The 27,609-nt window shown below is 43.5% G+C and overlaps 1 pseudogene; it reads right to left on the bottom strand.

The window, feature by feature from the left end:
* Positions 1-27,609, bottom strand: part of LOC116900816 — a 48,298-nt pseudogene that overhangs the window by 1,867 nt on the left and 18,822 nt on the right.

Below are 27,609 nucleotides of genomic sequence, written 5' to 3'. Positions count from 1 at the left end.
ACTTGGTATTCGATTATGAGGAAATCATAAACTTTTTTATGTCCCCAGATATTCCCTCTATTAAATGGAGGTAAATAATTAATACTTCATTCAACCCAAGAGACCTGAACATATATTTTAAGTCCTGTCTGACATTCATGTGGGCAGAGGCAGAGGTGTCTTGTTTGACTGGGCATGACATTCTACATAAACAACACCAGTATAAGTGGGAGAGCTACAGGCAGCTTGGGGGAGTTTAGAGTTCATCGAGATCCAGTCATTTGAACAGGGAGTTCACTACCAGGACTAAGCCTTAAGAAGAAACTGGAGTGTTGAGAATTTGGCCATTAAGAAGTAAGGCGCACTCTGCACATGGACATGGTGGATTTCTAACCACAAACTCAAGCTGAGATACTGTGTCTGAGACGCTTCTGCCTAACCCTGAGGTCCAGACTAGAGGGAACTAGATCTTTAGGTTGGAGCCTTCGTGATCAAGGTCAATGCCCTTGTGGAGGAAGCCCAGAGAGTTTTCTCAGTCCGTCTCCCCTGTGACAGTACAAGAAGTCAGCAGCATGAGCCCTGGCATTGTGTGAGTTTGCTGAAATCCAATCCTGCTGGCCTACTGATCCCAGATCTCCAGACCTCAGAGCTGTGAGGGGTAAGTTCCTACCAATTCCGTGGCTGGTTGTTATAGTACTCTGAACTGACGGAGCCATCGTTGAAGGGTGTGACAAAGTAACAAACAATGACGTCATCAATGACTCGCCAGCAGGACTTGCTGGAAATTGTAGCTTGTCAGAGAAGCTACTACCCAAAGGGAGATGTCTCAATAGAGAGGTTTTACTGTAAAACTTTCCCAGGGTTCCTGGGAAAGTGGCCAGCCTTGGTGCTCTGCTGGAACTGGGCAGAGACACGCTGAATACACTGCAGAAGGTTGGTTTCCTGCAAAGTGACTAACGCTAACGGAACATTAGTAAGAGAAGCCCTGTGCCTATAGGAGCCAAAAGTCGCCAAAGCTGCTCTCGGTACAGGCGTCCTGGGTGTAATCCTCAAATCCACAGCCAAAAATTTAGAAGTAGGCAAGGGCAGAAAAAAGGCAAGAAAGCTCTTCTCCTCTAATGTCTCTCTAGCACCCTCTACTGGTAAACTCAATGTGTAAAGAAAAACCATAAAGGGGCCAGCTTCACATTACAGAGAGCACCTTTCAGAGGGTGGGGGAGGTAATTATGGAATGAGAGGCAATCTCTCAATAACATGAGGAAGGATCTTAAAACCCATTTCCCGACAGGAAAGATTTACATTCAGACACTGTATCACTCTATCATTCATCCCAGAGGGAACCACCCAAAAGCCTTCTGACTGAACCCAGGCCCTGTGAATAATTGTGCTAAGTTTGAATGTGAGTGTCTTATGGGAGGTCATGTTTGCCCAGCTCACCATGGTGGTCAGTAGGCAAGCTTCTCCCACGTGGACCTCAGGTCCTTGTAAAGTAAACGAGGGAGAGCGTGGTCCCTCCGTGACTTGTCTGTGATATTTTATAAATGACAGACTAAGGCTCAGTGAAATGTAACAATACAGTTAAACTGGCCACTTCTGTCCCTGTACCATCTCCATTATTAGTCAAGCAAAACACAAGGCGAGTGGCGCTAGCGTTGTCTTTTCTGCTGATTTCTCTCTGCTCTGGATTTGGCTGCTTGTACTGCAGAGGCTTTGCTGATTTGCATAAAATCAGGGGCTTATTGGAAGAAATATCAGGTAATCCTCCAAGGCAAGGAAATAGCTCGGAGCTTCTCAGGCCTCCCTTGTCCTTGGGTTAACTACCCTGATATTTAGTGCTCCCTAAATTAAATTCCCATTCAAAATCCCTTAAACACAACCGCCACCTCACAGTCTGTAATTACTGCTGCAAAAACCGTTGACTTGATTCTGCTTTTCTCTCTCTGTCCTAGTCTTCAGGGCCATTACTTTCCAATGCGATGAGGTTGTAGCGATTTCTATCACTCCCCGGAATAGGAAATCCATGGTACTTTCATCAAGTAACTAAATGTTACCCCATTTCCGACTCTTAAATAATTTCTTAAGGGAGAAAATGTGATCTCAAAGTCTTTGCAGCACTGCTGATAGTGTTGATGGTAGCAATCAATGCTTTGGCAAGGTTAATGATGTGCATTTACACATAGTGCTTCATTTAAAGTAAATAATCAGGCATTTTACTCGCTACCGCCTCTTTATTTCTACGATAGAAGCCTGATTTAAGACACGCTGCAACTTAAAGAAGCCATGGTAAAGCATATTTTGCAAACATTACAGCTAATTGCAGATATAAACTTGAGCCCACTTATTTATTTAAAACATGAAGGATACAAAAATAAAAATGACCAAATAAAACACATCTCAAAACACTCAGAACTACTGGAAGATGAATCTCAGAATTTTACTGGGGACTCAGGACTTATAATGGAGTTTCGTTTTGTTTTTTTAAGTGGGTGTTAGACGAATGGGTGTATACCCGACCCAAGTACCTAGGAGACTGATAGCTTAGTCCTGGAGGTCAAGAACCAGTGGGCAAAACAGGAAGACTACAGGGAGCACAGGAAGCATGCACAAGTGAAGTATCCAGTTGAATGTGTATTGTTGATAGGGGCACGGCCATGTCCAGGACCCTAAAGCTAATTGCAGATATAAACTTGAGCCCACTCATTTATTTAATTTCAAAATAGCACACGGAGCTACCTTACCTGGCTAATGGGTGGAAAAGCTTTTCTCAGGAGTCTTTATGACTGCATATGAATGCTGGTCTGAAGGTCTGTCTTAGGTAGGGTTTTACTGCTGTGAACAGACGCCATGGCCAAGGCAACTCTTTCTTTTTTTTTTTTTTTTCGGAGCTGGGGACCGAACCCAGGGCCTTGCACTTCTAGGCAAGCGCTCTACCACTGAGCTAAATCCCCAACCCCAAGGCAACTCTTATAAGGGCAACTTTTAACTGGGGCTGGCCTACAGGCTACAAAATTTAGTCCAAATTTAGTCCATTATCAAGGAAGGAGCATGGCAGCATCCAGGCAGGCATGGTGCAGGAAGAGCTGAGATTTCTACATCTTCATCCGAAGGCTGCTAGAAGAAGACTGACTTCCAGGCAGTTAGGAGGAGAATCTTAAAACCCATGCCCACAGTGGTCCACCTGTTCCTAATAAACACACTAGGTTCCAGATAGCTGCTATGGTAGCCATTAGAAAGCCCCACCTGACCCCACTGTATTGTGTTTCTCTGTGTCCATTCTTTTTTCATTCCCTCAATGTACACAGTCCGGAATGTGGAATTTAGAGATCACAGCTCAGGGATTATATATGTCCTCTGACATTCACTTCTTTTGTTTGGGGTTTTCAATTCATGTTCTTGGCTGGAAGCCATGTTGTTTCATTGTCTTTCAGGGGAAATGAGGTGAGTATTCTCTACCTCTTTTTCTCTTCCTCCCCCTCCCTCTCTCCCACCAACCTCTTCTCTTCATCATCCCCCAAGGTCATTTTGTTGATCAAGCTGGCCCTAAGTTCTCAGTCCTCCTGTTCCAGTGTCCTGGGTGCTGGCATAAAACTGTTAAAGATAGAGGTTGGTTGATTCTTCAACATTGAAGTTGTGCTGCAAAGTTTAACTTGATTCTCTCCTTCATTCAAAACCAGCCAAGTACCTATCTTCTGTTTGTTATGTGTCTTAGTTAGGGTTTTCCTGCTGTGAAGAGACAACATTACCATCAAGAAGGGAGCATGGCAGCATCCAGGCAGGCATGGTGCAGGAGGAGCTGTGAGTTCTTGTCGTCTCCGTCTCCGTCCCGCAGAAAGGAGCGACACCACGATGTTCTTCTCAAAGCAGTTTATTCACGAACCTTTCTTTCTGCATGAAAGCAGCAAATCTCTCTTTTCTTCCCTTCATCCTCCCTCTTCCCTTCATCCTCTCTCAACTCCGCCTCCTCCGTCCAGACTGCGTAATCTCAGTTCATAGGTCCACGTCACATGGCCTGATCTTGCGTCATGGTGCGCCTGCGCGGCTCTCACAATGGACGTGGCTAGTTTCAGGTGTGTGAGGAAGTCAGGTGCTAGTCATGAGACTTAGCTGCAGTCCCGGGCACCATCTTGGGACTGCCGCCACACCCACTCCCCACATCCTTTGTGACTGTATAGCTCAGAATGGCTCCCTACAAGTTCTACATCTTCATCTGAAGGCTGCTAGGAGAAGACTGGGTCCCACATGGTTAAGGGGAGGGTCTTCTTACCCACCCACCCCCGGTACATACTTCCTCCAATAAGGCCACACCTCTTTACAATGCCATTTCCTGGGCCAAGCATATTCAAACCACCACAGTGTGCTAGGAACAGAGTAGAGAGAAGAACAGTGAGTCAAGTGGGAAGTACTCTAGTCAGGACTCTAGTCAGCCCAAGCATAGCAAACAAGGCTCTGGCAGGCCTTGCCCTTCTCCCTCATTCCCTCTGTCTTGCTAAAAATCAAAAATACAAAAAAAACCCCAACCAACCAACCAACCAACCAACAAAAACATTAGATTGCATTCCTCTGAAGTCTATTCTCTTCTATGGCCACTTCCTCCTCCTGAGGCTGTCTGCTAGCTATTAAAGTAGTAGAGTCTAACAATCAAAAGCCCCCTTTGGCTTGACTAATTAATATGCCCAATTAAAATTAAACACTTCATCCTAACATGAGGCTTCCCCTTTTGTCTTTATAAACCATCCATTTTCATGTCTCTCTTCTCTATTCAGAGGCCGTCCTTTGTACCCCTCTGGGACAAATACCCCTTCTCCTTCCCTTGTTCCCTCCCCTTCTCCCTCATCCTCTATCTCCTGTCCTTGTCTCTTATTCCCTGTCCTTTGTCCCTCTAGGGAAAATAAATCTCCTTTGTGCAGAGAACTTGGTCTTGAGAGTCCTGAGCTGACACAGTTCTTTTTCAGATAGGACATTAACTAATGGAGTCGTCATCGAAGGAGGCTTTTGGAAAACTTGTAGAGACAGATAACAGTGAAGAGAACAAGCTGCAGCTGCAGGAGGCAGGAGGAGTGAAGCTGGTCTTCAGGAGCTGAGGAGGAAACGTGTTCCACAAGAAGTAAGGGTGAAAACGAGGTACAAATTACTCAAGAAAGCTGTGCGTCCTTTGCAAGTACTCAATGTGGAACTGCTGAATGCAGATTCAAAAGCATGACTGTGAAGCGATGCTGGTCAGACTGTGTATGGAAGGAGAGGAGCAGAAGGTGGGGGAGGAGCAGGTCAGGGACTCTTTCTTACAATGGATTGAGCACTTGAAACATGTCGGGCACCCGACAAATGTGTGTTGAATCGGAGCATAGTCAAGCTTTTAACCACACATAAATCGAGTTAATGCAGCAATTCTATCAAGAATAGTATTTTAAAATGCCAGTATGATGGACCTCCCTTATAGTTAAGCTGGTTTCTATCTCTGGGCCTCATCCATCTGGTAGTCCTCAGAAGGGAAAGGGATCGATGTTATCCAGGAGAGAGATATAGCATATTATTAGGGAAGTCTCAGCTGTATAAGAAAGAGGGAGATGCTCGCCCACCCACACCTAATGGGCTGTGGAAAAAGAAGAGGGTTTCAGAGTTTGTTTCTTGTATATTATCCCTGAGTCATGTGTTGGGTCTGAAAACCCCTGACAGAAATGGAAGAATCTGGATCCTCAAATACTATAGCCTGGTCCCCCAGTTTGCCTTAGGAAAGCTAAGCACTTAAAGGCCAACGCCAGACTTGGACCATGGGACAGTACAAACATACCATGCAGGGCAAAGCCATTTATAGACAGACCAAGATAGAAGGGAACAGAACTCATAAAATCAACCCCAAAGCTGAGGAGAGTAATTCATGCTTACAGTCCCAATACTCGCGAAGCTGAGGCAAGTGGATAGCCACGATTCCAGTCTAGACTGGGCTCCTGAGTAAGATCCTGAATCAAAAAAAAGCAAAACAAAACAACACAAAACCCAATCCCAAACACACCACCTCCAAAATAGATGGTTTAAAGGAAAGAGACCTAGACGTTCTTGGGAGCTGTGGGTGGCTCCAGCCCCTCTCTACTCACTATGCTCCCACTACCTTGGCTGAGCATTAACCTGGATGTTCAGATCCTCTGTGGGGTGGGGGGATGTTTTAATTCCTTTGTACCCTTAAGCAGTGGTGGACATAAGCGCATGCTGCTATACAATGCTTTCTCATGATATGAAGGCAGAAAAGGAGGAAATGTTTGCATTCTTCCTTTCGAGGAGTTTAGTCTATGGCTAATTCATCTCTACCACCACACCAACCTAGTAACTGAGGCTGTGCACTGAGGCATTGCAAGTAGAGAACATTCTCCTCAGAGGGAAAACCTTGGCTCCAGTGTGGTGGCTTCCGTTCAGTCTCTGAAACATTCCAGGGCCCAGCGACATCAGCCACTGCAGGAGAAGATGAATCATGTGACCCTACTTCCCCAGCCAGCTCAGAGATAATCACTTTATAACTCATCTAAAAGACATCTAGTTTGAACATATCCTGAAAGTATAATTAATATAGTGAACCCAATTGCATGCCAATGAGTAGAGGATCGGGCTAGTCAAAAGTACCAGTGACCCTTGGGAAGGGCTGATTCTAGATAGGACTAGGACGGGAAATACAAACTGTGACCCTCCTGTGTCATATAGTGCCCCAAATAAGGACATGCTAAATAAATAAATAAATAAATAAATAAATAAAGCAATGCCTTACATTTATTTACTGGAGACACGATGACAACACGCTGTAGACTTCTTGACAAGTGATGGAAATCCTCTTCTCATGGCTCAGGAGGCTAAGCTAATGGTCCAAGATCAGGTGCTCTCGGGGATGATGACCACCTGTTTACTGTGCATGTTCTCACCAAACTTTCTTCTATTCTCACATGCAGGGCTGCAGGAGACAGGTGGGAGCAGGAGCTTGTGTTTCTCCCAGAGGAGAAGACACCAGACCTAGTAACATAAAGCCCCACCCTTACAGCCACCCTTAACTTTCATCATTTGCTACCCTTACTATGTAACTTTCAGGACATTTATACCTCTAGTGTGACTGTACCAAAGTAATACAAGACTCAACCGAAAGAACTTCTAGTAACAAAGCCAAACTGGTTTTGCCAACAAGGTGAGTAAAGTAGCAATGTATATCACCCAAATATAAAATAAAAACCCTACCGGTTCATACTGATAAACATAAATGATAGAATAACTTAGTGATAGGTTTGAGAGACAGGTCTTTGCTCAAATGAATTCAAAGTAACTTATATAGATATTTACCCTCAGAGAACAAGAGCCCAGTTTCTCGAGCTCTGTGAATTAGCTTCTAACATGCAGAGTGTAGAAAGAGAGAAAATGAGTAATCTGGCACATAACCCAAGTCAAGGTCTACAGAGATAAGTCAAGTTATAGCAAAAAAAAAAAGTCAAGTTATAACCTAAGATATAAACATATCACTTTGATAGCCTTCCTTCCAGCAACCACATCGCCCTAGACTGATCATGAGGAAAGCACCAAGTATACCAAGTATGTATTCTATACATAGTCGTTTAAAAATAAGGGGAGTATACGAAATTACAATGCAGGAAGAGCCTAGAGACACAGAACATCTAATCATAATGTGGTATATTGAGCAAGATCTGTTATGAGTTCAATTGTGTTTATTCAAAAAGGGCAAGTATACTTAACCATCAAGAATTCATGTAAATGATCTCATTAAAAAATAAGGCCCATGCCATGTCATTGGTTAAGATGAGGTCATACCAGAGTAGGATGCAACTCCCATGTATTATGATTGACTGGTCTTCTTATAAGAAGATGGCCAGGGAACTGGGAAGGTGATTTATCGGACAAAGTGCTTGCTAAACTATCCAGGCATGAGGACTTGAGTTCAAGTCCCTAACACCTACATGAAAGCTAGGTATAGGGTCACACATCTACCCAATGCTGGTAGAGTGGAAACAGGCAGATCCACTGAGCTTGCTGAGGAAGTGTTAATCCCAAATACAAAAGGAGGAAGACCACTGGCCCAAATCATCACAACCAAATTAGTTAAAGCCAGCAGATAATTGAAGCAAACATCGTTTTAAGTTTGTGTAGATGAGCTATCTCTCCCTAAAAGCAAGACTGAAAAGATCGGCATTAGACAAGAGGAAGACAAGGTTTTTGGGAGTTTCCAAATGGGGGTTGGGATTGTCAGGCAAGGTCCATGCCAGAGGTCCCCATGATGGATGAAGAGAACCAAGTCCTACAAGTTACCCTCTGACCTCTATATCCATGCCATGGCGTGCACCTGTGTCCTACCGTGATTAATTAATTAATTAATTAGGGTGTTTTAAAATTTGTTCAAATGTTAAATTCTATGGGTTTATATCGTAGCAGAATTTGACTTTTATTTAGAAAAACTAATTAGTGAGTCATAACTAACTTACAATACTGTCCCTTCCACATACAAATCATTGAGTACTCATGGGGATGAGGAGAACCGAGTGAAATATTAGGGATGTTTCTGGAGAGGAGTCCGAACACTGCATGGAAAATAGAGCGAGCTGTGCAAATCATCCCAGGGAGCCTACCCTGCACCCTTCACTCAGCAGCTCCTGCATCTGAGGTACTGCTGCTGTTTTGCCAGCCAAGCTCTTCCCCGTGGCCCACGACAGCAATTTCAGCACAATCTCACAATACCACAGGGAAATGACTTTCAATATACAAAGCCCATGATTCTTCGCAATAGAACCAAAAGATGCAAGATTTCATTTTCAGCAAACCCTTGTGCTTCAAAGTAGTGTGAAGATTTTATTTGAAAAAAGAAAATGAAAGAAGGAAGGGAGAGAGACAGAGAGAGAGAGAGAGAGAGAGAGAGAGAGAGAGAGAGAGAGAGAGAGAGAGAGAACGTGACCTTGTTGCCTGTAAGCCTATTTTTTTTTCCTTTTTGTTCTTTTGGCAAATATATAGATTGTTCACTCTAAAATTGCCACTATTTCTATGTCAGAGTAAAATGCAGAAACATTTGAAACCATCAGTTACCATCCTTTCCCTTGAAGTAATCCTACACTGCCTTTTTTACTATTTTGACCTCTGATTAAGAAGGTCCATAATCTGTTCATCGCTTCTGTGGTGATTTAAGTGAAATGTTTCCATAGGCACTGCTATTTGAATGCTTGATCCCAGTTGGTGTTTGGAGAGGTGAAGGAGGTGTGGCCTCACTGAATAGAGTACTTCCTGGAGGTGGGCTCTAAGAGCTGAACCCTACTCCCAGTTGGGTTTCCCCTGCTTTGTGCTTACACTTAAGCACGTGGGTTCTCGGCTTCTTGCTTTGTTGGCCATGGCTCCCTGATGTTGTGCCTTGCTTCTTTGACGGACTCTCATCCCTCTGGAACCATAAACCCGAATAAAGTCTTCCTTCTGTGAGTTGCCTTGGCCACAACAATACAGAACAACAAAAGAGTAATCAATCCACCCTTCTTCCTAGATCTGAATTGTAAAAGATAAAAGTCTCAACACACAACTAAAGGATGTGAATGACTGAGCCATCCAGGGGTAAAATGCTCTTTTTGTCTGGGAAAGCAGCTTCGGTGCATCTCTAGCTGGCTTTGGATGTGTTGATAGTTCTAGTAAAGGACAAATATTGTAGAGTGTTGTTTTATTTTTTAAAACTCATTCATTCATTCATTCATTCATTCATTTGATGTGCTAATGCTATGGGATGAAACTTAGTCAGTGTTCTCTAGAGGAACAGATCCAACAGAATGAGTGTGTGGACCTGAATGCGTACAGGTATGCATACAGCTTATGCCGAAATAATGATGGCAGCTGGATCGCACCTGAGGCTGACGACCAGGCGGTGGCTAGGTGTCTCTGCCGTCAGAGTAGTCTCACAGTGGCTGTCTCTCACTGCTGACAACCCAGTAGCCACACAAAACTGGACACCTTAACAGTACCAAGCTATTGCCAGAAACCTGACAGTTTCCTGAGATGGTCCTTTGCCCACAATGGAAGCCTGGAAACTCTAGTTCAAAGAATTTGCAGCAGCAGGAGGAGAATATGTCATCTTGGTAGCAAGAAGAAAGGCTAAGCAAGCAAACCGTGAGATAGCTTCTTTCTGCCATGCCCTTCCTCACCTGGACTGCTACCAGAAGGCAGAATCCACGATCAAGCTCGGTCTCTCCACACCAATTCAGACAATCGGGATGTTTCTTCAGCTGAGGCTCCCTACACAGATAATTCGGATTTGTGGCGAGTTGATGTCAAAATTAATCCATGACAGTACTGAATAAGATTTTGTACATGGGCCAGGCCTTCTATGAGAAGTCAGACCCTTGAATCTGAACTCTGAAAATCTGTTACCCTGGTTGTCTCTAAGTCTGTCTCTCCATCTATGAGGTGAGGAGTCAAAATGCCAGTTCTTTGAGAATTAGAGATATATTAGATGAACTACATTATTACAGTTCTTAGCAAACTGAGCAACACATGAGGAGGCCATCACATACACTAGATATTATAAACACACATAAAACATAGCTCTTGCTCTCAGGATTCTGTCACAGAGTATATCTTTCTCAGATATTTTGAGAATCAGAGACTTTTAAAAGATAGTTGGAAATTGGAGAGATGGCTACACACGCACACACACATACACACACACACACACACACACACACACACACAGGACATATACATACAGACAAATACATTTAAAATAATTTCCCTCTTATTCTAATCTCTTCTTTATGGCACTATATTCTATTTCCCCAGTCTTTGATGATCTAGATAGGGGAGGGCAGGGTAAAGGAATATAAAGAAAGGCAACTAACCCAAGAAGCATTTTTAAAAAACCATGTGGAAACCTACAACTGTAGACACTTTGTAATATATTTACATATGTGAAAGGAATGTAAATGAAACTACCATACAATGGGGAAGACGATGCCCTGATTAGACATTTTATGTAACTAAGAAAAGTCCCCAGTATTAGAAAGTTTACATCTTGTTGAATTGTTAGCCAAAATTCTCCCATAAATTACAAACTATTTCTAAAGATAGTGGTTGCAGTAAGGCCCTAATGCTGAAGACAACGTTTTCTTTGTCATCAGATGTGAAGAAGTTGACCTGGTGCCCAACTAGTAGCTTTATCCCTATTGAGTAGTATTGATGGTGTTTGAAGTTGATCTGCATGCTAGTGGAGGATTAAGGTAATCATCAATATCACCCACTTATAGTCACAAATTCTGTGACCTCCAGTGAGTAACCTTCCTGAAGGGCTTGCTAGTGCAATAGTAGTACAAATGTTACACGAGTAACCAACCATTTTGTTGATGGGTTAAAGCACACTCTATGAGATAGAACCCATGCTAGGGCACTTCTAATGTAGCCAAGAACTTGAGGATAGGTCATAGCTTAAGGGATAACCTACTACTTTTATTCTGCTAAATGGACATAATGATAAAATAACTCTTGACAACATACTGATATATCCACAGATCAGGGTATCCCTAAGCCCTTAACAGAGAAGCTCCTGTCTGTAGTAGAAGGTAATCAACCCAGAGACCTTCAACAGGACAACATACAGAGAGAACCTGGAGCACTCAATCCTAACTGGGATGTCTTTATTAAGTCTCTGCCCTCAAGGCTCAGTGATCGTTGTGCAAGGCAAAGGTAGAGAAATTGCAAGAGCTAGAGGTAGTGGGTGACACCAAGGAAATAGCATATTCCAGATTATAATTGAGCAGAGGCACAGATGAACTCACACAACTGTGATAGCGGACAAGACCCACACAAGTTCAAACCCCATCATAGAAAATGGAAAGTGGGTACAACATCTCACCACTAGCAAAGAAGTTTTTCGCAACTGATACCTTCTGGGAGAGACAAAGGCAGAATGACAGTGGGTACATCAACTACACCATGGTTCCATGACTAGAAGTAGTTGGGCAACACAAAATAGACTTCATGTTCTTTCATGACTTTTTTTTTGTTTTGTTTTGTTATTTCATGTCTCTTTTTCGTTTGGATATTTTTCTAGAAAAGAGAAAGAATATAAGTTGAATGGGTATGGAAGGGAGGATCTGGGGGGACTTGGGAAAGGAGAAGTGTGATTAAATATATTGTATAAAAAAGCCAAAAATGCACATTAAAATTTTTTTAGCTATTAGGATTCTGTCTTAGAACTACCATCTGTTCTAGCTTGGTTTCTGTTGCAGTAATAAAACACTGACTGGAAGCAACGTGCAGAGGAAAGGTCTCGTTTGGCTTACAGGTTAGAAATCATCATGGAGGGACGTCAAGGCTTGAAGCAGAAACCAAAAGGGGAATACTGTTACTGCCTTGCTCCCTTGGGTTGCCTTTCTTACAAAGCTCAAGACCACCTGCCCAGGGAGAACACCAGCTACCCCTGCTATATCAGTTAGCAATAGAGAAAATGTCCCACAGACCAATCTGTAGGAGGTGGTTCCTCGGCTGGGATTCTCTCTTTCCAGATGTGTCCAGGTCTGTGTCAAGCTGATAAAAACTAACCAGGGTTCCATCCAAGACTTCTATTATCCTCTCCTCTCTGCACCCCTTCCATTTTCTCCAGGAGAGTCGTTAAATTCCGGCTTATTCACCAGCTCTGGGGCACCTTGGTCCTGCTTCCCCAGGCTTTCCCCACAGTAAAGGGTTTGCGGAAGTGCTTGGGAGCCTTCCTTTCAATCAAGGACCAGCATACTACAGTCCTAAGGACAAATCTGACCCATGGTTTGATCTGTGTCATTAAGCTTATTGGAGCAGAGCTGAGTCCATTTCTTTACGCACGTTCATGGCTGCATTTATATGACAGTGGTAGAGTTCAGAGTTCAAAGACTTTAAGCCCACCAAATTTGAAAATATTTACTTTTTGGAAGACTCCAGAAAATACCAGTTTCTGTTCTAGGAGAGGCTAACATTGATGGATCCGTGTTGGGAATACAGCTTAGTTGACACAGCGCTCACCTAGCATGCACGGGGCCCTGGGTTCAGTCTCCTGCCATGTGACGCAGTGACAGAATGACAGTGAGGACATACCAATCAGACATTCACTAAGTACAATAATTCTTAGAAATAATGGTCAACGCCATAAAGCATTCCAACAAAGGCAGAGAGGCCCAGAGATAATAGTGATCTGACGACAGTGACAGAGCTAATACGTCACTAAAGTTGTTCCCAGGTCTGTCTTTAAGAACCAACATAAGGAGTGCCCACTGTGACAGGACAGAGTCCATTGATACTGTAAGATCCACCTTCTCTAGGCAATGGGCAGTACAAATAAGGTAATTTTCAACACGGTCTTTGGTTATTGAATTATTCATGGTGTATACACTTTGTCCTGGTTTACAGGCATCTTGGTGTGTAGACTGTCACACTTCATACTATTACATCATCCAATAAAAGGAGTCAGTGAAATGGGTTTTTTCTTCTTTAGGAGGAGTCCTCAAACTTCACTGCATTCTAGGTTTATTGATGGACTCCGATTTCTTCCTCCCTCTTAGCATGTGTCCATTACCTCTCCTCTGGAGTTTCTGAATAAAATAGAGCATACTAATTTTTTTAGGATACTAGATATACAACGACCCTGTTTTAGTGCAAGTATGTCCTATACAATATGTGGGACATATACAGACCATACATATTTTTTTGTTGTTCACTAATTCTGGATATCTTGCCTCGAGTTCAGTTTGTGTGTGGCTTGACTTATCATCTACTGTGGAGTGACAAGACATTTTCTTAAAAGGCCTCCAGGACCAGGTAAGAGGTCATCAGATTTATCACATGAGGGTATGTGCTGGACCGTCTGTACCATGTACTGCATTTTGCAATTCCCATTTTGCCCCCATGAAAAAGACATGCTAGTTTTCCCATCTGGGGATAGTCAGTCAATGGAATGCACACGATTAGTCTTATGTGTTCAGTGTAGTATAGTAGTTTTTTTACGTTTCTCTCTAAGTAAATTTGCTTATTTATTTTTCTAATATTCCCAATAGAATATTAGAATATTCCCAATAGAATTGGAATATTTCTAATATTCCAATAATTTAGACTCAATAAGATGTGTTTTTCAAGACGCTTTCAGCACAACGCTGTCAGGCTTGGTCCCCAAAAACTTCATTCCACCACAATTTAACTGATAACGTAAATGACCACTAAAGTTGATTTCATCATAAAATATATAAAATCCTCTCTGATTTGTAATTCCTTAAAGGGAAATTGAACAGATCGGGTTGTTATACAGTGAAAGATTACCTATATCCCCTGAGTGTTTTTTCAATGAATGCTCCTAATTTAGTTATATTAGTCTAACTAATTAGTCATTAGTTACATTGTCTGCTGATAACTCCCACCTGCCACCAAGTCCACAGTCACTGGATAGCAGCATTAGAGATTCACTTGAAAAATAAAACAAAACACTTCTCTGAATAATGCGTTTTGTTCTCATTGCCCACTCAGTAAAAGCCAGACCCTTTTCATCCCAAAGTCCACTTTGGAGACAGAAATTTGGTTGTTGGAGTTGATGGAGGTGTCCGTCTCTTACCATATCATAAAACACAAATACAGGCTAGAGCTGGATGTGAGAAAGGAAGATTCTAAGCCAGGGGGTCTCAACCTTCCTAATGCTGCAACCTTTCAATACAGTTCCTCATGTTGTGGTGACCTCCAACCATAAAATTATTTTCGTTGTTACTTCACAATGCAGTTTTGCTACTGTTGTGAATCATAATGTAACCATCTGTGTTTTCTGATGGATTTGGGCCACCCCTGTGAAAGGTTGAGAACCACTGCTGTGAGCCAAGTCACCCTTAGAACAACTGGGGGCCCAACGAGGCCCTGCTCAGCCCCCAGACCCTTTGTCTGAAGGGTCTATAGTTGCCTGGTGCCTCGCGCTGCGCCTTAAAAATGCAGAAAGGAAAGAATACTATGTTTACTGTGTCTAGTCAAAATCTGTGCAGTTTACAAAAGTGTTTATTTCTTGCAAATATCTTGAACCAAGCAATAAGCTAAATGTCTGATCTAGAATGAGGAATAAGACTCCCCTCACTTTAGTCCTGCCTACTAGTCTTATTATTTTAAGGAAAGAGAATGAAAGGAAAGTAAAACTGAGACCATCAGAGAGATCGACTATTAGGAATCAGATAATGCATCATTGCGGTGACATTAAAAACTGGGAGCCAAGGGAACTTTTCTTTCCAATTGAATTAGGCCGTGTTAGTTCTCATAAATAAAATCACATCCAGCCGTTCTGTTCAAGTCTTTTCCAAAGGAAAGTTATCAGCTAGGTTTAGGCTTTAAACAAACACTGGGTTTGAATTCTAATATGTGATCATAAGGAACTAATGTGAAATGCTTACAAAAGTCCTCTCCCCAGGTAGTGCTCCCCATTCCCCTCAGAATCCCAAACGAGAGCTGACTAACTGCTTTACTATGGACGAAGGTCTTTAAAGTCGTCTTTGATCCCAAAGCCATGATTTCATTAAGTTGCCTTCTCTCCTGCTGCCCATGGAGAATAGCACCCTGATTGCTACAGCCTGTCCTCCCCCGATGTGATGTCCCGACACCTGTTGTTCACGAAAAGAGAACTCCAGAAAAGGAAAGGAAGCTGAAGACTCAGACAGCTGCTAATAACCACTGGGCCGCAAAGGGGTGGGGGCTGGGGGATTTCTGAAAGCAAACCAGGAGACAGTGTGACATAAGACCTGGTGTCCTCTGGCTTTCAATGCACCAGAAAACAATTTAAATTAAAGGAAGAAAAGACCAGCAATAAGAATAGGGAAGTGTCTATTTACTGGGTACTCTGGCTTTGAGAATGCCACCCCTACCTATGCAAATCCCTCCTAGACTCTCTTCTGTCTCAGCGCCCAGCATCAGAGTGATGGATGTCGAATCAGTCTCTTGCTTGGGTCTTGCTTTTACATTCTCTGTCTCTCTCTGGAGAAATGGACCCAGAGTCAGCCGTTATTTTCAAGAGTAGTTCCTTACTAGAAATCATCTAGTATAGGGGTCCCTATAGAATCAAACAGTTAACAAGTTGTGATGACGTAGACGAGAATCATGTCTGGCACTGCACTGGAGACACCTAAATTGTCAGAGTCCATGGGGACAGTGCAAAGGAATATCCGCTTAGAGGAAAAGAGATATTACAGTGGACAAAGACAGACAGGGACACCTCCATTCTCTCCCTGCTTAGCCGAGATAGGGAACGATAGGTATCATATTAATTTTTCTTGGGGAAACGTGAAAAAGACTTATTCACACAAGACAGCACAGCACCAGGTGAGGGTAACAATCCCACACAGTCTAGCTTGGTGAACCAGTGAATTTAACTTCAGTTCCCTAGAAAAGCGTGGGCAGCTTACAGGTGGCTACATCACCTAAGAAAATATCTCCTTCCTCACGCCATGTTCCCTACCCACCCTCAGCAACTGCTAAACACACACACACACACACACACACACACACACACACACACACACACACACACACATATATATATATATATATATATATATATATATATATACAGGAGAGTTAAGTCATAGGGTGTAGCTAGTAAGCTCCCTCTCTCTTAAGCCCTCCTTTCCCACTATAATAGAACCCTCCCTCCCCACTGTAATAGAACTTTAATCATCCCAGTTTTGTGTGCTCTGTGGTTGATACTCAGAGCTGCTGGGAGTTGAAGATGACAGAGTTCTAAAAGGACAAGTCGAAATTGGTACACTACACTGGGGAGCTTTTTGACTTCTTCTTTTTCCAGATACATAAATGGTAGGTCTCCGAAAATAAAGAATATGGTTAAAGACTGAAGCAGGCCCCTGGAGGGTTAGTGATGTGTGGTTCTTTAAAACCATGTTCTTTACACGCTTGTTTCACTCAGAGGGAAGACCCAGATGATGTGAGGCTGATGTTGAGAGGAAAGACCAGCGGGGAACGCTCAGTCTTTTATTCTCCTGTGCACCTCAGTGCTCTTCATAACCCACTCAGCAAGTGAATCCTCCCCTAAAAGTTCATTGTTTCCAAGGCTTACCCATTGACCAGCCTCCCATGGGCTTGCCCCAGCTAACTCCCCAAGCCTACACGTTCCCCCCAGCCAGAGTGCAGCTCTGAGAAGATTGGGCTCTTCCTTATCCCACGTCCACAACTGCTTTGTGCCTTGTTCAGGTGTTGAAGGAGCTGCCAAGCGACCTGACTCAGTCTCTCCCTCGCCCTGGCCGAGCATCTAGCTATGGCTGTCAGAGGTTCCGGACTTTCACTTGCCCCAGTGCAACCCTCTGTTCTGTTCCGTCTATGTACCCCCTGTCTCCTTAGCCCCTTAAATTGTTCCGGGAGCATAAGAAGCCCCAATGAATTAGGGTTGAGGTAGGAGAGGCCTCTGCTAGGCTTCAGGAAAACTAATAAGGAAGATTTGCAGGCTGGGTAGCGGAGGCTGGGCCTGCAATAGGTCCCCTGATGTTCTATCCAAAGCAGTTGCCAGCCGTGCTTGGCCTCCACCTTAGAAAGCAACAAGGACTTTTTGCATTCCCACATTCCTCCCTAATGTCCTATTCCTTTCCACTAATAGTGTCCACCATGTTTTGTGATATGATATGATGTGTGTGATATGCGACATATATCATATGTGAAATATATGCGTGTATGAGACAAAGCATTCAATGTTTTCCCTCTTTCCCACCCCATTACTCTCTCTTGTTCCTTCCACTGTACCTTTAGATCTGTTCCTCTTTTCCCCTAATCCCTCTTCCAGTTTCATATTATGATAAACGTAATACACACGCATGTGTAGGCATGTCTTTAAATCTAGATTCTACGTGTAAGATTCTACGTGTGCTGGACAGGATGGATTTTTGGTTCCATTTGTTTTCTTGCAAAGCACACAATTGTATTCTTCACTAAGGCAGGAGACAGCCTTGTGTCTCGGCGCCACATGTGTTTATTGACACGTTGATGGACTGCTAGGCTAGACCCATATCTTGCAATTGTTTTTACACAGTGATAAATACAGATGTGAAATATTCCTTTTATATGTTGATTGAGAGTCTTTCAATTTTATACTCAGAAATGGTGTAGCTGGGTCGTAGGTTAGTTAGCCCTATTTTTTAATCTCTGAAAATTTGTATTCTGGTTTTCATGGTGTCTGTACCACTTCGCATCCCCACCCAGAGTATAAATGTTTCTTTTTCCCTACACCCTCACCAGCATGTGTTATCATTTATTGTTTTTGATGATCAGTACTCTAACTGGTGTTCCAGGGATCTCCAGTGTGGTTCTAATTTGCATTTCTCTGATAACTAAGAACGTTGGCTGTTTTTTTCAGATAATTATTGACATTTTTATTTCTCATGCTGAGAACTGTCCATTCAATTCATCGCTATAGTTATTGATTAGATAATATGTGGGTTTGCTGTTTGATTTCTTTTGAGTCCTTTACAGAATCCAGATATCAATCAGAAGGAACAGTTTCTCCCCGTTTTGAAGGCTTTCTCTCCTTGCAATTGTTTCCTTTGTTGTGTAGAAGTTTTTAATTTCATGCAATTCCATTTTCCAATCCTGCTGAAGCTACTGGGATTCCTTTTCAAAAAGCCCTTGCCTGTGCCTATAACTTGAAGTGTTTTGCCTGTGTTTCCTTTTGCATGGCCAGAGTTTCTGGTCTTACATAAAGGTCTTTGACCCACTGGGTTTTCCACAGAGTGAGTTCTCTTAGTTTCATTCTTCCTGTTTTTGACAGTACCAATTTTTATAGTCTCTTTCCCAATGTCTGTGTTTGACAGCTTTGTCAAAGACTATGGTGACTATTGGCTGTGTGGGTTTATTTCCAGGCCCCTCTATTCTACTTCACTGGTGCATGAGTCTGTCTTTAGGCTGACACCAGGCTGACTTTGTGGCACTATGGCTCCATGGTATAACTTGAAATTGTTGATTGTAATACTTCTAGTATATTGCTATTTAGAGATGCTTTGATTATTCAAGATCTTTTGCATTGCCATACAAATTATAAGGGTTTTGATTTTCTACTTTGGGTCACTCGAATTTTGGTAGTAAGTGCATTGAATTTGTGATTGCTTCTTGGTAACACAGCCATCCTCACAATATTAATTCTGCTAATCTATGAGGATGGAGAGCTTTGCCATCTCCTGGTGTCATCTTCATTTCTTTCCCCAGTATTTTAACGTTTTCATTGTAGAAAGCCTTCTTCTATTTGGTTAGGTTTATCCTTAGAACTTGTGTTTTAAGCTAATGTGAATGAAAGGTTTCTCTTTTTTATTAAAAATAGATTCTTTTCTCATACAATTTACTCATTATAGTTTCCCCTGCCTCTGTTCCTCCCAATTCTTCTTCACCTCAACTCCCCTCTGCATCCACTCCCCTTCTATAGCTCGTTAGAAAAAAAAAAAAAACAGGCTTTTAAGAGATAACAACCAAACATAACAAAATAAAGTATAACAAGATCAAAGTTGAACATGGCGACCCACCAGAAGAAAAAGTGTTCCAAGTGCAGGCACAAAAGTCAGAGACCCACTAGTTCTCACAGGCAGGAGTCCCATAAAAATACTAAAGGAATAGCTATAGTACATATACACAGAGAACCCTGCTGTAGACCAGGGTAGGCCCTGTGCTTACTGCTTCAGTCTCTGTGAGCCCATGTGCACCTTGTTCAGTTGGTTCAGAGGCCTTGTTCTCCGATGTCCTCTATCTCCCCTGACTCTTACAGTCTTTCAACTTTCTCTTTTTCAGGATTCCCTGAGCTCTGGGGGTGGGGGGGGAGGAATTTAATGAGAACACACAAGTATGTCAACCATCCTGTACATACAGAAGAGAAGGAGGGGGCTGCAGAACAAGGGAGAGCAATGGGACATAGTCTTAAAGCTTTAGCCCATGGTTCTGCAGGAGTCATGGAAGCAAAGCCTGCATAGGCAGGAATAAAATGAGGAATACAGAGGGAGGTGCTGCTGCTGGAGAGGGCTCAGTGGGTAAAATACTTGCAACACAAGTAGAGAGCAAATGTGACCAAAAGACAGGGGACACACGCATGAAAACACCATAACAACAACCATTGCTGCATAATTATGCACAAATAATGTATGCCAATAAAGATAAATAGCTCAGAAGCGAAGGATACGCTATTTTGAAGGAGGGCCTGGTTTTACTGAGTATACTCGTAATGATTTTTAAAAATATTTCACATCTGATTAAGCTGAGATTTCTAATGATCTCGCTTCTAATCTTTGATGTCTACTGGTTGATTTCCCACCCCCCAACCCCCAAAAGTCAACCCATTTCAAACACCTGTTAATAGTCCTCATGAGAAAGGGAGGATTCTGTGCTTCTCCTAGTTTCACTGGAACCTGTCAAACCCATGTCATACTTCTGAGTAAAGAGCAGGGCTGAGGCTTAAAATGAATGCCATCACCAAATCCTTGCAGCAGGGTGCTTCTCTTGCCACCCGCATGCATGTGAGAAAAGGCAGGTTTAAGCTCATGCTGTGTTAGACAAATGAACGAGTCCAAAGCTGCCTCTGTAATGTTCCCCAAGGTCAGGGGCTTTGGGTTCACTTGTGCATTGCCTAGAATGGGGTTTCCTGTTGGTTCTTGGTAAGAGAACCTCAACATCCTTGCATGTGCTTTATGGGAGATGGTTCTAAGGTGGGAAGATAAAGCAGTTGCTTTTGGATGGAATGTGGCTCAGAATAAGTGCACCAGCATAAACCAATTTACCAACAAGAACTCTCAGAAGTGCCTGAAAAATGACAATTGACTTACATAACTTATCACCCAGACAGATCACAAACTGATGAAGAACCTTCTGTGTTTTAATATATTGAAAGTTTTGGGGAAAACAAAGTCTACATTTTCATAATATACAATGGCAAAGTTGTATTAACGTTAATGAAATTGTGATTAAGAAAAAGTGACTGATTCCTCATATTCATTTCAGGTGATAGGGGGGAAAAATCACAATTTAACAGCCTGTTGGAATGCTTCTAGGCAAAGACTGTGTCAAAAGAGAATGTTTTCCGATCCAAACAACACAGGGGAAACACAACAAAAGCAATCAGGGCAGTGGGACTCTGTGGTGTCTCTGACTGGGGAGACCTGGAGTAAACTACCCATGAGTAAGTCCAATGTTTAGCAGCATGAAATGAAGTTGTAGGTGGAGTTTTCAAAAACAGTCGGAAAGTTGGCTGGGAAGTCGTGCTGGATCCTAGCCAAGTGTGGTTATTAGGGAGTGGAAACTCTGAGCGAGTACACACTGTGACAGCAGGGTGAGCAAAGTCGTCAAAATGCAAGCCCAGCACTCAAGAGAACTATACACACTTCCTTTGAGTGAGAGACACTGACTTTGATCTTCATTCTGTCCACCCAGTAACAAAAGAGAACATAAAACAGAGTATCAGGCCCATTCTTAATTTGAAGCAATAATTTTGATATTCTCTGGAGGTATGATTATTTGTGGTTTATTTTTTAGTTACAGTGTAGCCTCTGAGATTTTGAAGGCAGATAGAACCGGTGTGTCCTTGTGTTTTGATGTGGAGTAGCCTCGAAATGAAACAGTATCCTTTGTCTCCACTACTCTCCACAACCATGTGTCCTTGAAATCCAGGTCACAGCTGGCCCCATGGACGCAGCTGCTGCTAGCAGCTGGTATCACTTGATCTGGCCACTGGCGGCTTGAACAGGGGCTCGTGGCTCTTCTTGGTTCATGCAGCCCTGTGCCATTTGTCTGATTGAACAGATTTCTCCTAAAGGTCTGTGACACTCATTTTCCTCAGCATCAAAATTCCCACGCTCACAAAACTTCAAGGGTCTTTCCTCCTGAACACTCATCATTGGAGGGCCAAAGGTAGAATGGCAGGACTGAGGCAGCGGGAGGTCTGTCTTAGCTCTGCAGAGCACCAGGTGTCTTTGATGAAGACAACTGCTTAGAATAAGATGAGAAATGACAACTCTCTCGAGTCTTCCCTGTGTTCCTGAGTCCTTCCTGTAGAATACAGAACATCACTGTGCTCTTTACATATCCAAGCTGCTAGTGTTACTAAAGCTACCCACTGCCCTTGAAGTTTGACCTTGGGGTGGCATAAGGAAACATGGTGTTCCTTCCGTTACTGCATCTCTTTTACAGATCATTCTGGATGAAAAGGGGCGGGGCTCTCCTTCCTTTCTCCTGAAACATAGTATCCCTCTACAAGTAAACCTTCTGATTTTACTATACTAGATATGTAGTCTCTGCATGCTAGGAGGAGCTCTGTCATCTGACCCATCTATGGTAGTTTCTTCAAATCTACAATGGATTTAGAAATCTCTCCCACTTGAGCCTGTTTCCAGGCTCGTTATTCTCTCATAGGTCAGGGTGTAACACACCCCTATACCTTAGTAGGTCCTCAGACTTTAGCACAACTGAGGCCATGATTGAAGTACCATTAGGGCAGGTCTTGGAACCTAGTACATAGGTAGCAGTACCTGCCAAATTGTGGGGAGATCCCTAAATGTACTAACCTTGCTCTTCTTGGCTTCTGCAATTCTGATTCTGACTAACTGTTCTTCCCAACTGAGGTGTTTCAAGCCAGGATGTGACTTTTGTGTTTAAAAGCCGACCCTAAGAAAGGCTCAGCACTCCACCGGGGTCAGGGGCACCCAGTGTGGTCACCAGCAAGATAATAAAGACTCACTACTGGCTTGAACCAGGTCTAAGTAGTCTTCTCTAATGGATTCCTCACAACAAAGATATTTCATCGCTTAGCCTCAGAGGTAAAGGCCCCAAAGATTATTTGACAGGGAGACAAGACAGATTAGTTTAATATTTGCAAAATAGCCTCATTACAGTATAGGAAATAGAAAGTCTATTTACAAAGGGGAGGAGCTGGCAAGGGAGGGCAGGATGCTGGCCCATGTTGCCTGGTGTGGGCTGTGATTGACGGAGCACAAAATGCAATACACACCCAGCCTACAACAGCCATTTGGCTGCAGGGGGGTTATCTCCAATGCCTCCTCTTGGTGGTTTCTTTGGCTTGTCCTCAGTTCCCAGGCTTGTGTGTAATCTTTCATGACTGGATTATCTTAAGTGCATTTCTTTTTGTTTTCCTTAAAGCCAAACTACGAAACTAAATGGAAACACTCAGCTCAGACTTGCACTCCGTAATGGACCCTTTGTGCACACGCACAGAGCTAATGCTTACCTCTTGTCCCTGTAATCCCACTCTAAACACTCTTTCACTCAACAGCAGTTCCTGGTTGCCACACCCCAGGTTACTGCAATGCCTTTAATCTTCCCCCCCAAAACCCGTCTCCACCACATCCTCTCCTCAGATACTCATCTCTCCCTCTCCCCCAGCCTGTTATTTGGATTTCTGTCAGTGCATTTTCTGAGTAGGCCCCTTCAAACAAATCTAATTTCTCTGCTTCACTCAGCAGACTTCTACGCCAGGCAGGCTGATATCCAAACTGGCCTGTAAGCAGCAACCACAGTCCATACCTTCACTTACGCTTTCTGCTTGCCCTGAGACACTTTATACTGTGTCCACATTCCAATGCTGGCCTAAATCCAACCCCCTCTTCCAAGTGCACCTCAAATCCTACTCACTTTACATTTCTCTAAATCACTTGTTGTTCAAGGCCACCCCATACTACTTTAGAACTTAGGGACACTCCAACTTTGAATCAGAGGGAGTGTCCATGCCTGATATTTATTGAAGCCATCCAGGACCCAAGTGCTTGGCTGGAATGGCTCAATTGATCTTCATTCTATCCCTACAAAGCACACTCTGGACATGAAGAGTTTGAATTTCGAAGTGTCTGGCAGCTTTGCTCAGGATTCATGGCGAGAAGCCGGTACACTACCCCTTTCTACTGTACTGGTTCTCAACCTTCCTAATGATGCAACCCTTTAAAACAGTCCCTTGTGTTGTAGTGACCCCCCAACCACAAAAGTATTTTTGTTGCTACTACATAACTATAATTTTGATACTGCTATGAATCACGATGCAACTAATTTTAGAGATACAGGTTTGCCAAAGGGGTTGTGACCCACAGGTTGAGAACTGCTGTTCTAGTGTCAAAGGTCTTCCCTTTACCTCCTGCCTGCATGTCAAAGCCATGTAGGGCAAGAATTGGGACCTTTGTATTCTCTGTGTGCTCTTTTAAGCAAGCACATAAGCCTTGAATGATCCTCCTCTGCCCTGAATGGTCTTTCTCATGGATTCATTCTGTGGTGGATTGAATGGAAAGTAACACCATGGGAAGAGTGGCCTATGTTAGAGTAGGTGTGGCCTTGTTGGAGAAAGTCCATCATCACAGGGGCGAGCTGTGAAGCTCCACCCAATGAGGAAGAGACCCTTCTCTTAGTTCTGCCTGTATGCTACTATGCTTCCCACCATGACAGTAATGGACTGAACCTCTGAAACTGTAAGCCAGTCCCAATTAAATGTTGTCCTTTATAAGAGTTGCCTTGGTCATGGTGTCTCTTCACATCAATAAAACTCCAACTAAGACACAGCCTTTTGTCTGCTATCCAGCACCATGGGTCTTGCATTTAGGTTTTCTTATTCAACAGCATTAGTGGCTGCACTTGTCTTTCCTCTCGGGAATCTTCAATGATTCTTAGGTGGCTAAGATGCCACCAGTCTGAGACAGGAGGCATGGGAAGGCCTTCAGGGGGACCTGCCATCTCACTCTGCCCACCTCCAGCATTTGATTCTGATGTCCCACCCCATGGCACCCTTTTGCAAGACCAGAGGCACACAATTTTCCTAATTCTCAGTCAAGTCAGGATTGTGTCCTGCCAGAGGCATTCTTGGGACCAGCTTTGGGAGAGTGTGGAAAGGAGACCCCCTAGATCTCTCACTAAATGTTCCTCAGCCCTGTGATTTATTCAGAGAGGAAACAGCTGTCCCCGACTAGAACAGAGAGAGGTGTAGTTTGGAAGTAGATGTTAAACATTAGAGCTTATGGCTTCAAAGAGGATCTGCCCAAGGGGATTCCTCTGCCGGTTCCTAAATGACAAGCTACGAGCGTTCAACCCTGCCTTAAGAAGTGGTGAATCTGGGGAGGATGTGTGGGCACTTCGCAGGCACAGGCCTGGCAGGGAATGTTCTGCGGGGCTGCCCTGCTATGAGAAGACTTCATCTGGAAGCCACTCCAGTGCGTCCACCTCCCCCCTTTTTGCCTTCCTTCCCCTGTTCCCCTATTTTTCTAGATAAGGAGAAAAGGACAGAGTAAATGGCACCTGCATTTCTCACAGCGCAAGCTTCCTGACATACCAACGTCAGCTCGCAGTACCTGGAAGCCCCTTGGTCACTGTTGACACGACAGAGCCATTTAAGAATCCCCTGAAAAGCCTTTCAGGTTCTCCTGCTTCTTTGTGTACTGTTGCTGGCCCAGGAAACCTAACAAAAACACTGGAAAGTTCCTTTCAATCTTACATCTCCTTCGCTGGTAAGTGGAGCTCCTTTGAGATGGGGGGAGATGGCTTTCATGATGATGACAAATTCCAGAGACTTCCCATTCCAGACATGTCAAGGCATACCGTGGGTTATAATTAGCTCTCACAGTAATAAAAAAGGCCATTCTGGCTAGCTTACTTGTCTTTACACTGATCACGAGCCTCTCTTGCCTGTGTTGAGTGAGAAGATCTGCCCATGCCCACTGCTGTTCTCAAGACAGGGCAATCCACAGACAGCAGTTAACTCTTCCTGCAAGACGGGAACTTATTTCTGTGACTCACCCACAGGGCCATCTTCAAAGGGACCCTGGACCTGGTCCCTTGTCTGACTGCATCCCTCTGCTCTAAGAAATGTTGGTACTGGAAATTGAGATATAAAGTCAGATTAAATCAGGGATTAGGTAGACTTTTCATCTTTATCCAAAGAATGCCTTAAAATAGTATCTCCTCGCCAAGGGCAGTTGAAAAGTGGCCGGATTCATAAGAATTTTATCCCCAATCAATTTCTTGGGAATCAGATCACACCCACCTTCAGTGGAAATGACACAGGGGGCCCTTTCACATGTCTGTACGGTTCCAGGGTGTTCCGCTGGATGTGCAGTAATTCTCAGGACAGAAGAAGGTTCACTAAGTGACTGACCACTCATATAATTAGTTCCCATTCAGTCATAACTTCTCAAATATTGGCAGCAAGATCTCTGCTGGATACTCCCATTAAGTGATTAATACAAGGCAAATCAAATGCAGATTGACTGAAGCCAAGTGAAATTGCCCGCCCTGCAATAGATGCAGGCTTTTATCTGAATAGGGGGCGGATATGATTTGAACTTCATAAAAGAGCGCCTTAAATATCAAAGAATGAAAAGAGATCAATGGAAAAGTAAGGAATGGTATTTTTATAACTTTTTCTCCTAATGTCAAAGGTTGCAGGGTCTTTGCTAAGGTCATCTGTGCCCTGTTATAAGTTACTCCACATTATGTAAAATGGTGGCTCTCTTGGCAATGTCTTACCGAGAGACACTCCATTTGACAAGCACCTTCGACTCCATTTTGAGTGCAGACTCAGAGGCAGAATGACTGTGCACCCTGGTGGGTACATTAACAGCATCTATCCAGCACCACCCACAAGGACTGGGCTGGCATATGCACTATTCCTAAGAGTTAAAAGGAATAATGCCTTATAGGGAGCAGAAGAAGTCCTGAGAAAATGTGTGTTGTTGGTAGGAACATAGCATGACAAAGGCCCCAATGCCTCAGACCATGGGAGTAGCAAGGCCCACTCCAGGTTAGGCTTGGAGGAATGCAAATGTCTTCCCCTGGGTAAACCTTTAACAAAAACACATGTGCTGAAAATATCAGTTGCAGCTTTCTCCTCCAGGATGACTGCAACCTGATACTACCTGCCTATAAAGACTCCCTAGCTAGATTAGTTAAACTGTTTCCTCTCCTTCTTCTCCTCTTCCTCCTCCTTCTCTTCCTCCACCTCTTCCTCCTCCTCCTTCTCTTCCTCCTCCTCCTCTTCCTCCTCCTCCTCTTCCTCCTCCTCCTCTTCTTCATTTGTCCTGTGCACAATAAACTCGCTGAGTTTCTAGGTTCTGCTAGTATTTCTGTATCAGACTGCATGGCTCACCAATCCCAGCTTCTGTCTGTCTGTCCGTCCACCTGTCTGTCTGTTGTTTCATGTACCCATTCTACATCCCCCCAGTTAGGTCAGTCCTTGAGCCACAAAGCACTGCCCTATAAATGTAACAAGATAAACCATAACTGTAGAAACATACAGCATATTAAAATCATACCGTGATAACCAGACCTGAGGACTTATTGATCCTATCAGCTTAAAGAAAGGATACAGCACTCTCTCCTCACAAATGGAAAGCACCTAACACTGTGACAATGCCAGCCCCTCACACTTGCCATCTGACCACCTGGTGTTTGTGTCAGGGAACAACAGGCAGAGAGACACTAACCCTTAGGGTCTTCAGTGCAGCCTGCTCAAGCAGCCTTCTCTTCGTCCACCTGTTCCTCTGACAGGACTCCAGTCTGCTGTGCACGTCTCTGGACTTCACAGTCCCAGGCTCCCGATTCTGCAGCTCAACTGGAACCTGAGACGACTCTCCAGTGCTTCCTTATCATCCTGATCTTATTCCCACACAGATTCCTTTG

This window comes from Rattus rattus, chromosome 5 (genome assembly GCF_011064425.1).
Source record: "Rattus rattus isolate New Zealand chromosome 5, Rrattus_CSIRO_v1, whole genome shotgun sequence".
In the NCBI taxonomy this organism is placed as follows: Eukaryota; Metazoa; Chordata; class Mammalia; order Rodentia; family Muridae; genus Rattus; species Rattus rattus.
Note: the sequence above shows the minus strand (reverse complement) of the source record. Positions and strands in the feature narration are given on the sequence as shown.